The sequence below is a fragment of the Arachis hypogaea genome, chromosome 3 (genome assembly GCF_003086295.3).
Source record: "Arachis hypogaea cultivar Tifrunner chromosome 3, arahy.Tifrunner.gnm2.J5K5, whole genome shotgun sequence".
In the NCBI taxonomy this organism is placed as follows: domain Eukaryota; kingdom Viridiplantae; phylum Streptophyta; class Magnoliopsida; order Fabales; family Fabaceae; genus Arachis; species Arachis hypogaea.
The window spans coordinates 53,277,031-53,291,732 of NC_092038.1; the positions used below are offsets into that span (position 1 = coordinate 53,277,031).

The 14,702-nt window shown below is 34.0% G+C and overlaps 1 long non-coding RNA gene across 1 annotated transcript; it reads right to left on the reverse strand.

The window, feature by feature from the left end:
• Positions 1 to 11,781: 11,781 nt before the first annotated feature.
• On the reverse strand, positions 11,782 to 12,297 carry LOC140182655 (uncharacterized). Its single transcript, XR_011878639.1, has 3 exons — positions 12,190 to 12,297; positions 12,013 to 12,066; positions 11,782 to 11,889 (listed from the first exon to the last, which is right to left on the reverse strand). It is a non-coding gene; the product is annotated as an uncharacterized lncRNA (long non-coding RNA).
• Positions 12,298 to 14,702: the final 2,405 nt, after the last annotated feature.

The window sequence follows — 14,702 nt, forward strand, 5'->3', positions numbered from 1 at the left end:
TTTAATTTAGCAAGTATGTCTTCAGAATTCTTTTCAGATATATCATAAAAACATATCCAAAATTTTTTTCATACATTGATCCCCAATAAATTAAATAGTTATTTCAAAATCCCAAATGAAATAGTTATTTTAAAAAGCATTCTGAAAGTGATATGAAGTCTGTCTAGACCTCATAAGATATTTTGTTAAAATTAAGGTATGTTGTAAAGAACTTTTGATAAAGTTTTTGAACTTATACCCTAGTGCATTTTGCTACGTACAAATCTAAAGATTTGAAAAACTTTTAAGTTCTTGTTTTAGATTTTGAAAAAGAATCAAAGTACAATTCAACCTTTTGTTCTTGTAAGCTTTTACTGATTTCAAATATCGTGTAGCAATTCATTCTTCTTAGTTCCTTTTAAGGGTCTTTGATTTGTATATACAAGAAGAGAGTGTCACAGTGATATTGGAAATTTCTTTCTCACTGGGTGCTTATACCTAAAATTTGCAACAAGTACACATTCTTTAAGTTGTTACAATGCTTTCAGCATAAATAAAAAAATATTGCACAACGATAGGGTGAGAAAACTTTTCAAATGGTCTAGCTTGATCAACATACTCACATTTTAGTGCCAAAATATATCTATTAGTTTGAACACTTTTTTGAGGTCTATTAAGAATATATTCCTTGCTTCTGAGGTATAGAAACAAAGTCTTTAATTTGTATCTTTTGAGGTGGGCTGATAACTACTCAGAATCACGTTCTAAGGTGTTTTCGCATTAAATCTACTCATCTTTGGGTCTTATATCATTCTAGTTTGCAATAAATGACTTAGAAAAACAAAATCTCTGGTGCTTTAGAAAATAAGCAAACCGTTAGACATGAATTAATGAAGTTCTTAAATGATATTTGTCTTTCTCCATCTACAAAAATTAATTTGGAGTATAAAACTAATAATGTCTCTTTTTTTTTATGATGACAAATCAAATATACACTACTACGTTTTAGACCTTTAATAAAATTTACTTTGTAATATTTATTAAAATGTTAGTAATTATCATAAATTAAATATTAAGTAATATTTATACTCAAATGTTAGTAAATACATTTAATTTTTTGAAAAACTTATAAAAAGTGTTGCCTATTCTCAACTAGATCTCACAATCCAAACACGCATTTTCATTCTTAGTTCCTCACTCTCGCTCTTAATGCTCTGAAATGATAAAACTACCTCTCCATCCTCTTCAATTTTTTGCTCCGACTCTTCAATCTGTCGCTCCCTTCATCGATCTTATGGTTCGCAAATAAAAACCACAAATTGCGTGCTCTGCTCTGAATTCGTCTCTTCATTCTCCCATTCGCTACTATCATCGAAGTCGCCACCATTGTTACTGCCATTATGATGATAGGTAAGGATATCTCAAATTCAATTTGAAATATCTGGTTTAGGATCTGATTTGAAAACTCTCCAAGTATGTATATCTTAATCTATTAGTAATTGCATGAGGAATGATCTGCAATTGTATTTCTCACTCAATTGATTGAAACTTCTCATGATCTGCAATTGAAATTATTCATTTTGATCTGAATTGCATGATGTTGAAGCTTCTTATTGCAGATCAAAGAAGAGAAACTTCAACTATACAATTAACTTCTCTTATCTTTCACTGAATTTGTTTTTTCACTTGACTTCTCAATTGTAGCTAAAAAATTATAGTTAAGGATTTTTATTATTATGCGAATAAATACATATGTTGTGTTTGACAATAAATCCAAATTTTTTAGTATAAATTCTTTTATAAAAGTTCTTTGAGTTTTTGAGAGTGCATTTAAGGTGTTTGAAAAAATGCTTCAAAAAACTTTGTACATTTGGAAGTGCATTTATGAAAGTTACTACCTTGACTGTTTTAGGTACAATCATTTTGTTATGATTTGTTTGCTCATCGGATAATCGTCAACTACAGTAAGGCATTCTAGTTATTTCCAAGTGGTTAATCTATAATCAATTTAAATTTTTTGCTTCTAAAGGAATCAAACTTGGAGGGTTTGGGAGTGTGCGAGGCTATTGTAAATGAGTAGTAGGGTCTGAGAGATCTTGTCCACATCCTTTGGTAAGCAATAACTTTATAAGCAACCGTTTAAACTAGACAGGTTTTTAAATTTCTTTACCTAAAGATCTATAGTATTTGTATGTATTATAAAAACATAGTTGCTGCTTTAGTTATAGATTCTTATACACTAATTCTTTAATAATGCTTTCAAAACTTCATACCCTTTATCTTCCATCTAGTTACTTAAATAATGCTAACAATCTATTGCTAGATTCTGGAGAAAGGCCTTGAATTAGATGACACTTGGATTCTTGATTTTTGAAATTATGACAAGTAGGATTTTGAAAATTGCACCTTTTCTACCACATCAAGATGATAAGAATTTATTGTTTTTTTTTAATTAAACAAAAGCTCAACACAATATGGTGGAGCAACAGAAAGACAAGTAACAAAGTCAACTCAAAGTACAACCCGTCAGTGAACAACGCATAACGTAGAGCACCTTCTAGTCATCTTCGGTATTGCCATCAACAACCAAAAGGTTCACCACCAATCCACTCGTCAGAGAGCATAAAGGATCTGTTAATAATATCCCCCACACCTGAGCCTTGATTATTGAAAACTCTATCATTTCTCTCTAGCCAGACTGCCCAGATGACAGCAAAGAATCCAATCAACCACCGCTTCCTCTCATTCTTTCGTTGCGAATCATTCGTCCAACTCTCAAAGTGCTGCTTTAATGTGCCTGGCACAGTCCAAGTCTTTCTGAGGGCGAACAACCAAGCGCACCACACCTGGCAAGTGAGTTCACAACTAATAAATAGATGAAATGTAGACTCAACAGCCTTATAGCATAAAACACAGATGTTATCCAGTTGGTCAATGACACCTAATCTGCACAGTCTTTCCTTAATATTTACCCTTTCAACCAGCACAAACCAAGCAAATAACTCAACCCATGGCGAAACGAAATCCCTCCAAATAGTATTAGTGAAGCTGTAGCTCGTTATTTCTTCTAGAAAAACTGCTGCCTGCATCACCTGCACAAAGGAGTTAGTCGTAAAAATACCAGTTTTATCATATTTCTAGATCACCCTGTCTTCTCTCTCATGTGTTAGGCTTATTGACTGCAAGACTTCATGGAGCTGGTTTAAAAGTTCCAGTTCCCATTGAAATAACGCTCTCCTCCATTGGAAACTCCATAACCACTCTAATCTATCCCAAAACTCGCAGTTCCCTATAACAGATCCTTTCAGGCTTGAAACCGAGAAGAGTCCTGTAAATGTATCTTGTAACCTACCACTAGGCCACCAAACATCCTCCTAGAACCGGATTGTTCTACCATTCCCTACATCCATAGACAAACCTCTGATAATCATTTCCCTAATTTGTGGCTCCCTTATTTGAAGCTGACAGATATCCTTCCAAGGACCCCCTTGGAGGAATAGGCTAACCGCACAACATCTGAGAAGGATTCATGCTATTACAAGAGCACATAACTCTCTTCCACAAGTGGCACTCCTCTTTCGAAAATCTCCACCACCATTTAAATAGAAGAGCTGTATTTCTGATCACTGCATCTCCCACTCCCAATCCACCCGCCTTCCAAGGAGCCATCACGACCTCCCATCTCACTAGTAGCATGCCAACCTTTCCATCCTCCTTACTCTACAAGAACCGTCTTTGTAACGAGATCAACTTCTCCGCTACTGCCTTCGGCATCTTATACAAGCTGAGATAGTATATAGGCAAGCTATTGAGTACAGATTTAATGAGTACTAACTTACCCGCTTTATTGAGCGTCTTAGCTTTCCATAGACTCAACTTGTCTTCCACCTTCTCAATCACTGGTTTCCATGTCTTCACTAATCTCGGATTCGCTCCCAGAGATATACCAAGGTACCGGACGGGTAAAGTGTCTTCCTTGCACCCCAACAAACAACACATCTGCTGCGCCCATCCTTGTTCACAATTAATTGGAATGAGGCTTGACTTCTCAAAATTAATACGCAACCCCGACATCACCTCGAAACAGTGCAGTAGCCGCTGGTAGTTCCTAATAGTCTCTTCCTTCGGTGGGCAAAAGAGTATAGTATCATTCGCAAATTGCAAGTGCGACAGTTCAATGTTATCCCGTCCAACCAAAAGTGGAGAGATGCGCCCATTCCTCACTGCCTCCCCGATCATTCTATGAAGAACATCAACAACTAGCACAAACAGAAAGGGAGACAGAGGGTCTCCTTGGCGTAGACCCCTTTCCATGTTGAAGGGTTTAGAGGGAGACTCGTTTATAAGTACCGACATAGACGCGGAGCATACACACTCCTTGATCCACCCCGCCATTTCTGGCCAAATCCCATCTTCTGCAAGACTATGTCAATAAAACTCCATTTGACCCGATCATAAGCTTTTTGAAAGTCCAGTTTATTGATGGCTGAGCTCCTTTTCCTTGACTTAAACCAATGCACGGTTTCACAGGCAATCAAAGCCCCATCATGAATTTTCCTGCCCTACACAAAAGCATTATGGGTCTCACCCACTAATCCTAGCATCACATTCCGCATCCTCCGAACTAACACCTTCGAAATGACCTTGTATACACAACCCACCATACTAATTGGGCACAAATTTTTTATATCAGTTTCCCCAACAAACTTCGGCGCCAACGCCACCCAAGTGACATTCGATTCCCTAGGCAGCATAGTTGAACGGAAAAATCCCATTACTGCTTCAATTAATTCCTTCCCAAGTGTGTCCCAACACTTCTTAATGAAGTTCATATTATACCCATCACACCCGGGTGCTTTTGATGACTCACAATCTTATACAGCACTCTTTATTTCTTCAGCGGTTGGCATCAATTCCAGTCCTGGCTTGATTCCTCACTAACCTTCCATGGATCCTCAAGGCATCAATACAATTGTTCCTCCTCCTTGTCGAGGCTACATTATTGAAGTACCTGGTATTTTTGTCCATCTCCTTAGCATGTCTGGATCGTGACATCTGCTTCCAGTGAGTCTCCTTCCTGATATACCATTTCTTATAGGAACTCACAAGCGCCTTCCTCCAAGCTTCCGTTGTTCCACCATACACTCCATTGCTCACCAATTCATCCACTTTCCTAATCTCCTCTTCAAACTGATTAATCCTCATGTCCATATCTCTAAAATTTTCTCTATGCCATCTGCTTAGCGGACCCTTCATCGTCTTCAGCTTTTCCAAGAATTGAGCTTCACCTAAGTTCCTCCACTCCTCCTTCACCATCCTAAAGAAACCACCATGAGTAAACTAAGAATCTAGACTCCGAAACGGCCTTGGCCCCCCTCCCCTCCTCGCAACATCCATAATTAGGGGACAATGATCTGACAAACTTCTCGGTCTTCCTCGTAGCCTTGTTTCAGGAAACTCTTCTAGCCACTCCAAACTCACCAGAACTCTATCGATACGACTACAAAACTGGCCCCTGAACCATGTGAATCTACGATCAGACAAGGCTAGATCCACTAACTCCATATCTTGAATCCAATATTTAAAGTCTGCTGCAGACACCGGCAAAGTTGTAGTCCCTTTCCTGTCCTCTATCTGTACAATCTCGTTAAAATCCCCCATAAAGCAAACAGGCACTTGACATAAGCCAGAAATAAAGCTCAACTCTTCCCACACAACAAGTTTTTCCTCCCTGACATGCTCGCCATACACAACACAGAAAGCACATCGAAAATTGTTTTTCACCAACACTCCATCCACACATAACCACCTCGCCCCTTTATAACAGTTACTTAAGTTAAACACCATTGAATTCCACATCAACAGTAGACCACCAGAATTCCCCTCCGCTTCCACAAACTCCCAGGCCATTCCATCATTACCCGACAGTTGCACAACATCAAATTTAGTCAGAACCTCTTTTTTTGTCTCTATCAAACCTAACATATGCAAATTAAATTTCTGTCTAAAGTTCTTTACCATGCTCACCTTTCCAACTCCCGCCAATCCCCTAACATTCCAAGATGAAAAATTCATTTGAAACTAGTTGTACACACCTTTTTCTGAGTTTTGGGCGACTTCTTATGACTTTCTCCTTATGCGTCGCCTGTTTTTTCCTCAGCACTATTGCCTCATTCTGTTCCTGAAGAATCAACATGATATCATCTTCCTCACTGTTTGGCACAGCTCCAGATTCCATGGCTAGGTTCCAAGCCTTTCTATTTTCTTCCATGTCTTCTGCCCGTTTAATGGCAGACATTTCAGAGCCAGCCTCACTCTTAGCAACAACTCGGGCTCCCCCCAATTCGGCCAGCACTCCTTCCTTCCCTTCGTTCGCCACTTCCAATGTCCCTCCACCCGAACCCCTCTGGTCCGCTGCATATCCACAGCCATTCCCAGTATCGCTCATCGCTACAACCGTCTCTCACCTTCCCTCCCCAAGGTTAACAAGGCCCACCCCCATCGTACGCGGTCGTCCATCAACAATCAGAGGGTCCAGTGGCGACAACATCTGTGCCCCACCGTCAATGTGGTCCATGGCCGATCTACCCTCTTCACCTGAATACTTTCGGCGCCCTGGCCCCCCGCATCCCACTCTGGTACCTATGACAACCCCTTCCTCCAAGAAGACTCCCTTTCGAGTTTCCTACCCAGCCCTGGTATCACCGACGTTCTCACCGTCTTGGGGGTTCACACAGAGCTCGAACCTCGTAACCCCTCTCCCCTAGTATTACATAGATTACTTGTATAGTAATACTTACATGATAGTAATACTTACATAGATTACTTGTATTTGTGTTCGGATGTACTTTTGCAGAATTGATTTGGTTAGAACTGATTTTGAATTAGAGTGATTTGTATTTGATCATTTCTTTTCTCCCAGAATCAATCAATTATGGAAGTTATATAAAGTTCTTTGAGTTTTTGCATAATCTTCTATTAATAATAATCTTTTTAAGTATACTTTGCTCCCTAAAATTGTGCATTTAAAGCGTGCTCACTTTTTTATATTTATTTATCTCTTAATTTGCTACTCAAATGAAATTACTTGAGACTTAAATAATGGTTATTTCTATAATCTAAATAGAAAAGTTATCTATCTAAAGGAGATCAGAACACATAAGAACAGGGTTTGGTTATGATGATCACTTTGATAGAAGTGAATACATATCTTTTGTTAATAGCATTTATTGTTGAATTGAATTGAGCAGCAGAACACAAGGTAACAGATTGTATGTTAATTTTTGTAGATTTTATGTTATACATTGAATGATTTTCAGGAAGGCCCAAGGTTGAATTCATGAGCATGTTACAGGTAGGGGTGGCAAACGGGCCTAAACCCGCCGGGCCGGCCCGCGTAACCCGCCAAAAAAGGCGGGCTGGGCTGAAAAATCGGGACCACCAAATAGCAAAAGCCCGCCTAACCCGCACCGCTTAAACCGCGGGTTTTGGCGGGCTTTGGCGGGGCGGGGCGGGCTTCCCCGCCGGGCTAAGGTTTTTTTTTAGTGAGGGGGTATTTTTGCAAACTTTTTCCTAAAACCTAACTTCCCCAACCTAACTTACAAGAGTATGAAGATAAAAATTGAGTGTTTTGAATTATGTTTATGTTATTTTGGAGACAATATTTATAATTATGTTTTGGATTATGTTTATTTTGCTTTGGAGAGAATATTTATACTTATATTTTGAATGAAAATTTGGTTTATAATTATATTTATTAGATATTTATAATTACAAAGACTTTAATGTTTGTGAATATAAAAAATATAATTTTTTATGCCATTAGAAATTATAAATTTATCAATATGGTTGTGAAATTATATATATTACTTAGTAGTTAATAGTAAAAAAAAAGATGAGCTTTGGCGGGCTTAGCCCGCCAGCCCGCCAGCCCGCAGTTAGGCGGGGCGGGCTAGGATTCTAGGACCGCCTAATTAGGCGGGGCGGGGTGGGCCAGCCCGCCAAAGGGCGGGCTTCTGGCGGGGCGGAGCGGGGCGGGGCGGGCTTCCCCGCTTGCCACCCCTAGTTGCAAGTGTGTGACAAACAAAAAGCTATACTATAGTGGATTAGTTGTAGCTGGTGTTTTTCCATCACCTTTTGATTATGCAAATGTAGTGACTACAACCACTCACAAGTCACTTCGTGGCCCCTGTGGAGCTATGATATTCTTCAGAAAGAATGTTAGGGTGTGTGTGATTCAAAGATTAAAATTTTATTATCAAGAATATCATTCCTAGGAATATAATGCTTAGGAATGAGATTACTTGGAATATATGATTCTCATATTTGGTTGTAAAATTTAATAATATATTAGAATATTATATAATAATCTTAAAAATGACTAAATTTTTGTTTGATTAAGTTTAAATATCTTGGTCATATTATGTAATATGTCAAAATTACCCTTAATCATTCAAATTAAAATATTAATGACTAAAAGTTAAATATTTTTTAAATTTACTAAAATACCTCTAATAATAAATATTTTTAGTTAAAATTATTATTGATTTTAATTTTTTTTACAATTTACTAAAATACCGCTAATAACAAATATCTTTAGTTAAAATTATTATTGATTCTAAATTTTTTAAAATTTACTAAGATACCCCTAATAACAAATATCTTTAATTAAATTATTATTGATTTTAATTTTTTTAAATTTACTAAAATACCCCTAATAACAAATTATTATTGATTTAAATTTACTAAAATACCCTAATAACAAATATCTTTAGTTAAAATTATTATTGATTCTATTTTTTTTAATTTACTGAAATACCCCTAATAACAAATATCTTTAGTTAAAATTATTATTGACTCTAAATTTTTTTAAATTTACTAAAATACCCCTAATATCAAATATCTTTAGTTAAATTATTATTGATTCTAAATTTTTTAAATTTACTAAAATATCCCTAATAACAAATATCTTTAGTTAAATTATTATTGACTCTAAATTTTATCTCTACTAATGAATTTACTATAATACCCCTAATAACAAATGTTTAATTAAAATCAATTTTATCATAATTAAATTAGTGACCATGACAATGTAAAAGGAGCAGTGTTCATCTCAGATGATCCTCAACTAACTGAATGGGGGCATCTCTATTCTCCTAGCATTGTAATTACTTCCAAAAATGCAAAATTTGTGATCAATTATGCATAAGGCAATAAAAATCCAAAACCCACCATCAATTTTCAACAAACATTTCTTGGAAGCAAGCCATCACCAATTGCTGCACATTATAGTTCAAGAGGAACTTTAACTAGTTTTCCATGGATCTTAAAACCTGATATAATGGCACCAGGAACTAGGGTTTTAGCTGCTTATATTCCTCACAAAACAACAGCAACAATTGGCACAAATGTCTTCCTATCAAGTCACTATAATATTCAATAAAAATTCAAAAATAGCAATATTTAAAGCAATTTCTTCAAAAATGGCAAAAGTTCTCCTAGTTGAAGTTGGAACACCATGTCGATCAGACTATTGTCCCTTAGAATGCTAAGGCTAGCCTTCATTCTATCATCATCGCTCAAACTAGGAACATCTCTCAACAGTGCCATTAGCTTCATTCTGCGCTCAGCTCCTTTTTTCTCATGCTTAAAACAAGAAATTATATCAACTAAAACGGATGTGTGTTCTTGATAAGCACCTTTCATATCTCTCATTAATTCTACTAATATGTCAATCACTTCCTCACTTTTGCTCCCTCTTTTTCTTTTGTTCCTTTCTATATATGAAGCACTAGGAGTAGTAGAAGCACCAGGAGTAGTAGAAACACCAGGAGTTCAAGGGTCCTAAAAATTGAAAGCAACACCAGCAGGAACACCAGAAGATTATTCAATATTGATAGAAATAAAGAACAAGTAGCCTAACTAATTATACATTCTCTACACTTATATATACAAGCATTATCTATGCCTTGGCCAGCAAGACTAACAACATTAACTAACTAAACAGAATCAAATAGAATATTAACTACCTTGATTCTAATTCAGTTTGCATAATTACATTCATATTCTTTTTTTCTTTGTTATTATACTCCACAGAAATGAAGATCAATATTTCTATCTAAATTCTCAACATGATGAGAATAGTTAAGACTAGTCACAGGCACAGGTTAAAGTAAATGAACTAATGAAGAATCACTCCAAAATCTAAGAACATACATAGCAGCAGGATCAACAATAAGTGAATTTATGTACATGAATTAGAGTCAATTGCTTACGTACTTGAGAATCAGCTTCATATTCCATTTTGGTCTCTCCCAAATTTACTTGGGTGTTTTCATTCACTTGCTGATCACTCAAGGTTGCTTCGCGCTCGGCCTCCATTGTAGCAACTACTTGAGTTATATTTTTTGCATTACCTCCTTGAGCTCTATATTTACCAAATGTTATTCCCAACTCTTCAAAATGTGGAAATGATTTATTGTAGAGGCCATTAGCATTAGGATGGGACTGGAATTGAAAGAAAATAAATAAGCAATAAATATTAAAAAGCTAAGATAAATAAACTTATATTAAGAAAGTTATTTAGAATTTACACTCTTCCATTCATTGAAAATTTGTCGCTCCACCACAATCATTTTATCTTTATCGTCCCAACCAAATCTACTCCCAACCGTGCCCATCATCTCTACTATTGCAAAATATTGTCTTTTTAGCAATTTTACCCTTGATTCAATGTGTGAATTAGCCTAAACATAGCATAACAATTTAGAATTATTACTACTAAGACTAAATTCAATAAACTGAATTAACAAAAAGACATTCTTCTATTGTAAATTAACAAACTATAAATGATTAACCTAATAAACACATTCAGATTATCTAATTAACAAACTATACAGTTATAAACAAAGAAAATAAGTATTATATAAAAAAATTGTACCTTAAGATTAGATCTAGGGATCTTTTCATGAAGCATTTTTTTTAAATATTTTTCATAACCAGATTTAAATGTGCCATTGTCACATTCCAAGAAGTAGTTGCAAGCTCCACCAAACATTCAACTAGTTTGGAATCTTCATGTGGTGTCCATTGATGCTTAGTTTGTTTTAAATTAGGTCGAGAATTCTCCTCCATTCTCTATAGATTAATAAGCAGAAAATAACATAAATGAGACAATTTTCGTAAACAGATTAGTAAGCAGGTAACAAGCTATATTCAACAATTTTCATTTACAGATTAATAACTGAAAACTCAAAGGAAGTAGGTGCATAGATCAAAGGAGCCTGAAGCAGGGCCAGTGAAGGACTTTATTAGATGATTTATATAGTTTGTTTGAGAAATAGTTAGGATATGCACATACGTATATATTTCTTTTCGTTAAAACCGTGTCTCAAGTTACATCCACAAATGATTCAGACATTGAAAATATTTAAAGCCCATAAAAAATAGAATGATATGAAAAAATGCATGTCATAATTTAAAATTAAACAAGCAATGTGGCAGAAACAGCTAGGAAGGATAATCATATCTTTGGTACAAAATTTTGGTTAGGAATTGAATTAAAAAATAATATAAGAATTGAATTAAAAAATAAAATTATTAAGAGAAAAATGAATGTTGTTTGTGGTATATATGTGGTGTGCATATGGAACAACAGAATGGGCTGAAGAAGCAGAGCAAAAGTCTAATATGAAGGGATACATACCGATGATGTCGGAAGAATATGAAGTCTTTCTAATAGTGGAACATAACCACTTGTCGGCCTTTAAATTCTGGTTTTTGTGAGAAAAGAAGTACTAAGTTATTAATAAGTTGGTCTATATTGCTTAAATTAAACATAGCTAATATATATAGAAAAATATATATCATACCCACAAATAGTAAAAGCCTTCTAGTGGGTCCTTTCACTACCTGAAAAATTAAAGCATTATTTGTTATTAGAACACAAATTAACAATTAAGTACCTTATTATTTAGAAGTTAGAACTTATTAGAATACAAATTAAACATGGGATGGATGACATGTCATACAAACCTCAGAGCCAGTGACATGGTCATGGATCTTGGCTTCAAAATCAGCACATGACACCTGATGCATGCAAATTAAATTAAAATAAATAAATAAATAAAAGGGCAACTTAAAGATTATTTATTTGGATTCCTCAGCTCATCAATGTTTTAGAGCACTACTACTTAGTACTATACTCTTTACCTTTGCCATGCAGAAGAGCAACATCACAAGCATGATAGAAAGAAGAAATTGTAGAGAAGCTATCATTTTCTTCTCTATTATTATGGACTCTATGCAACTTGAAATGTGTCTTGCAGCTAGCTACTATTAATATAGTTTTTATAGTGCTAGCTAATTCTCACAGTTGCAATTACAATCACACCCTTTCTTTTTTGTTACTGTGTAAAAAATTGTATTATTACTAAGAATCAACTAATAATGAGTGTCTTAAAACATTAGACAACAAAAATTTAAAAAATTAATTAAATTTTGAAAGATACCCTTAATTAGAAAATTGATTTATGTGGATGATTATTATTTAGCGCACACAGGAAATGACAGGTGGAATTGTGAAGGCATCAAGTAAGCATGCATGTAGAATTGTAGATTATTAGTTGTACACATACAAAGACATATATACCTGAAAATAAAACAAATTTAAAAAACACAGGATACATGATATATTTTTGTACATTTTTGTACCTCTAAAATAAAGAATACAGGATACATGAGACATAGCACTAACTTAGTAAGTGCAAACTCTCTATTCACCAAAAGTTACTACTTACTACTACTTGATAATTATATTTCTTCTTTTAGCTATGTTGCAACTTGAACAAATAACAAATATTAACAAATAGTTATGCCAATTATAAAAGCTTCCAACAAAACTAAAGAATACCACAACCAATAACCTTTTACACCATGAAAACCCAATTTTCAATATGAAACTAATGGCAATGCCATGTCTAATCAAATGTTCTTGAAACATCAAAATAATAAAGAAGTTAGACATCAGAACAAGACAAAAAAAGAAACATTAACAAATTCAAAAGATCAAAATTCAGCAATTATTATATATAAGATTCAAAGAAAACGGCAACAAACAGAAAGTGATCTTCAAGTTTTGTTCAAGAGTTGAAACTAGACAATAGAAGCACTTAATAAACCAGGCAGAAAACAAATCATCAAATCATCAAAATCGATGACAACAAGCTTAAACTCTTTATTTGAGGCAAATCATCGAATACGTTGTTTGCATGTAACATAATCACAGAGAGCATCTAAGAAATCAAGCAAAAAAAAAATAAATAATCAAATTAGCAGTCTATTGCAAAAAATTAGTGTAATATGATGTAGAAAGCATAAAAAAACCCAAACCTTAATGAGAGATTCGAAGAGAATTCAAAGAGAATTCGCAGAGAGAAGAAATGCGAACATAAACTCAAAGAAGAGAAGGAGACCAGTCTTCTGTTTAGGGTAACGGTGGCGCCGGCGCAGCTCCGGTGGTGGTGGCGTTGGTGAAGTCTCACTGATTTGGGGACAAAAAAAGACTTTGCTAGGGTTTCGCCGTTTCGTTCTTCAGAGAAAAATGAAGAAGCTAAAATCTGTATTAAATAATTATTTACATTCCATTCCCATTGGAATTAAAGATAAATAGGGGAGAGGTAGGAATTAAAGTGATGATAATTCAATTCCTTGAAATAAAATATACCCAGAAATGATTTATTAAATTTTGAACCAAATATAGAAATAAATCATTTCCATCTCAGAATTCCTGAGAATATACTTACATTTCCTCCAACCACACACCCCCTTAAAGAAACTAACAACTCAAGCACAGGAGGTAAATTGCTTAGCCATATTCATTTGACTTTGTTTTGTTCTTTTCTCAATATGAAATTTCACTTTTATTTATATGTTCGGTTTGTGCTGTTTTAAATTCATGACATTGGTCAAACATCGATACGGTAATTCTTTTTTTCATTTTCTCAGGTGTTGTATGACTACGAGGACCGAATCAATCAACACTACCACATAATTGATTTTTATTAATATTTAAAAAATATTACTAAATCATATTAAAATGTTACTTATATATATATTAGTAATATTTTAATAAATGTTAAATATACCCTATATTATTAAAGAGTTTTACTAATATTTTTTTTTAAAATTTAATAACATTTAGTAAAAATATTACAATACATCTTCTATAATAATATTATGAGAAATATTATAGATCTTTTTTAGTAACACTTAAAGAAATGTTACAATAAATATATTTTGTAACACTTAGAAAAATATTATGATAGATATTTTTTGTAACACTTCAAAAAAATATTACAATAGATATTTTATGTAACACTTAGAAAAATATTACCATAGATATTTTTATAGCACTTAAAAAAATATTACTATAGATATTTTTTGTAACACTTAAAAAATATTACAAAAAATCTATAGTAACATTTTTTAGTTATATTATACTATTTTTTATTTTATATTATACACAATATAAATATACTAAAATTAATTACTACAACATAAAATATTTCATTAAATTTACAAATTTACAAAATGAAAACTTTATAACCTTTCATTAATCAATAATCATTGTACAAGTTTACTTCATGAGTAAATAAAATGAAAAAAAAAATAATACTTATAACACTTAAACTTTATGAACATTCTATATAAAAAAAAAAGAAAAG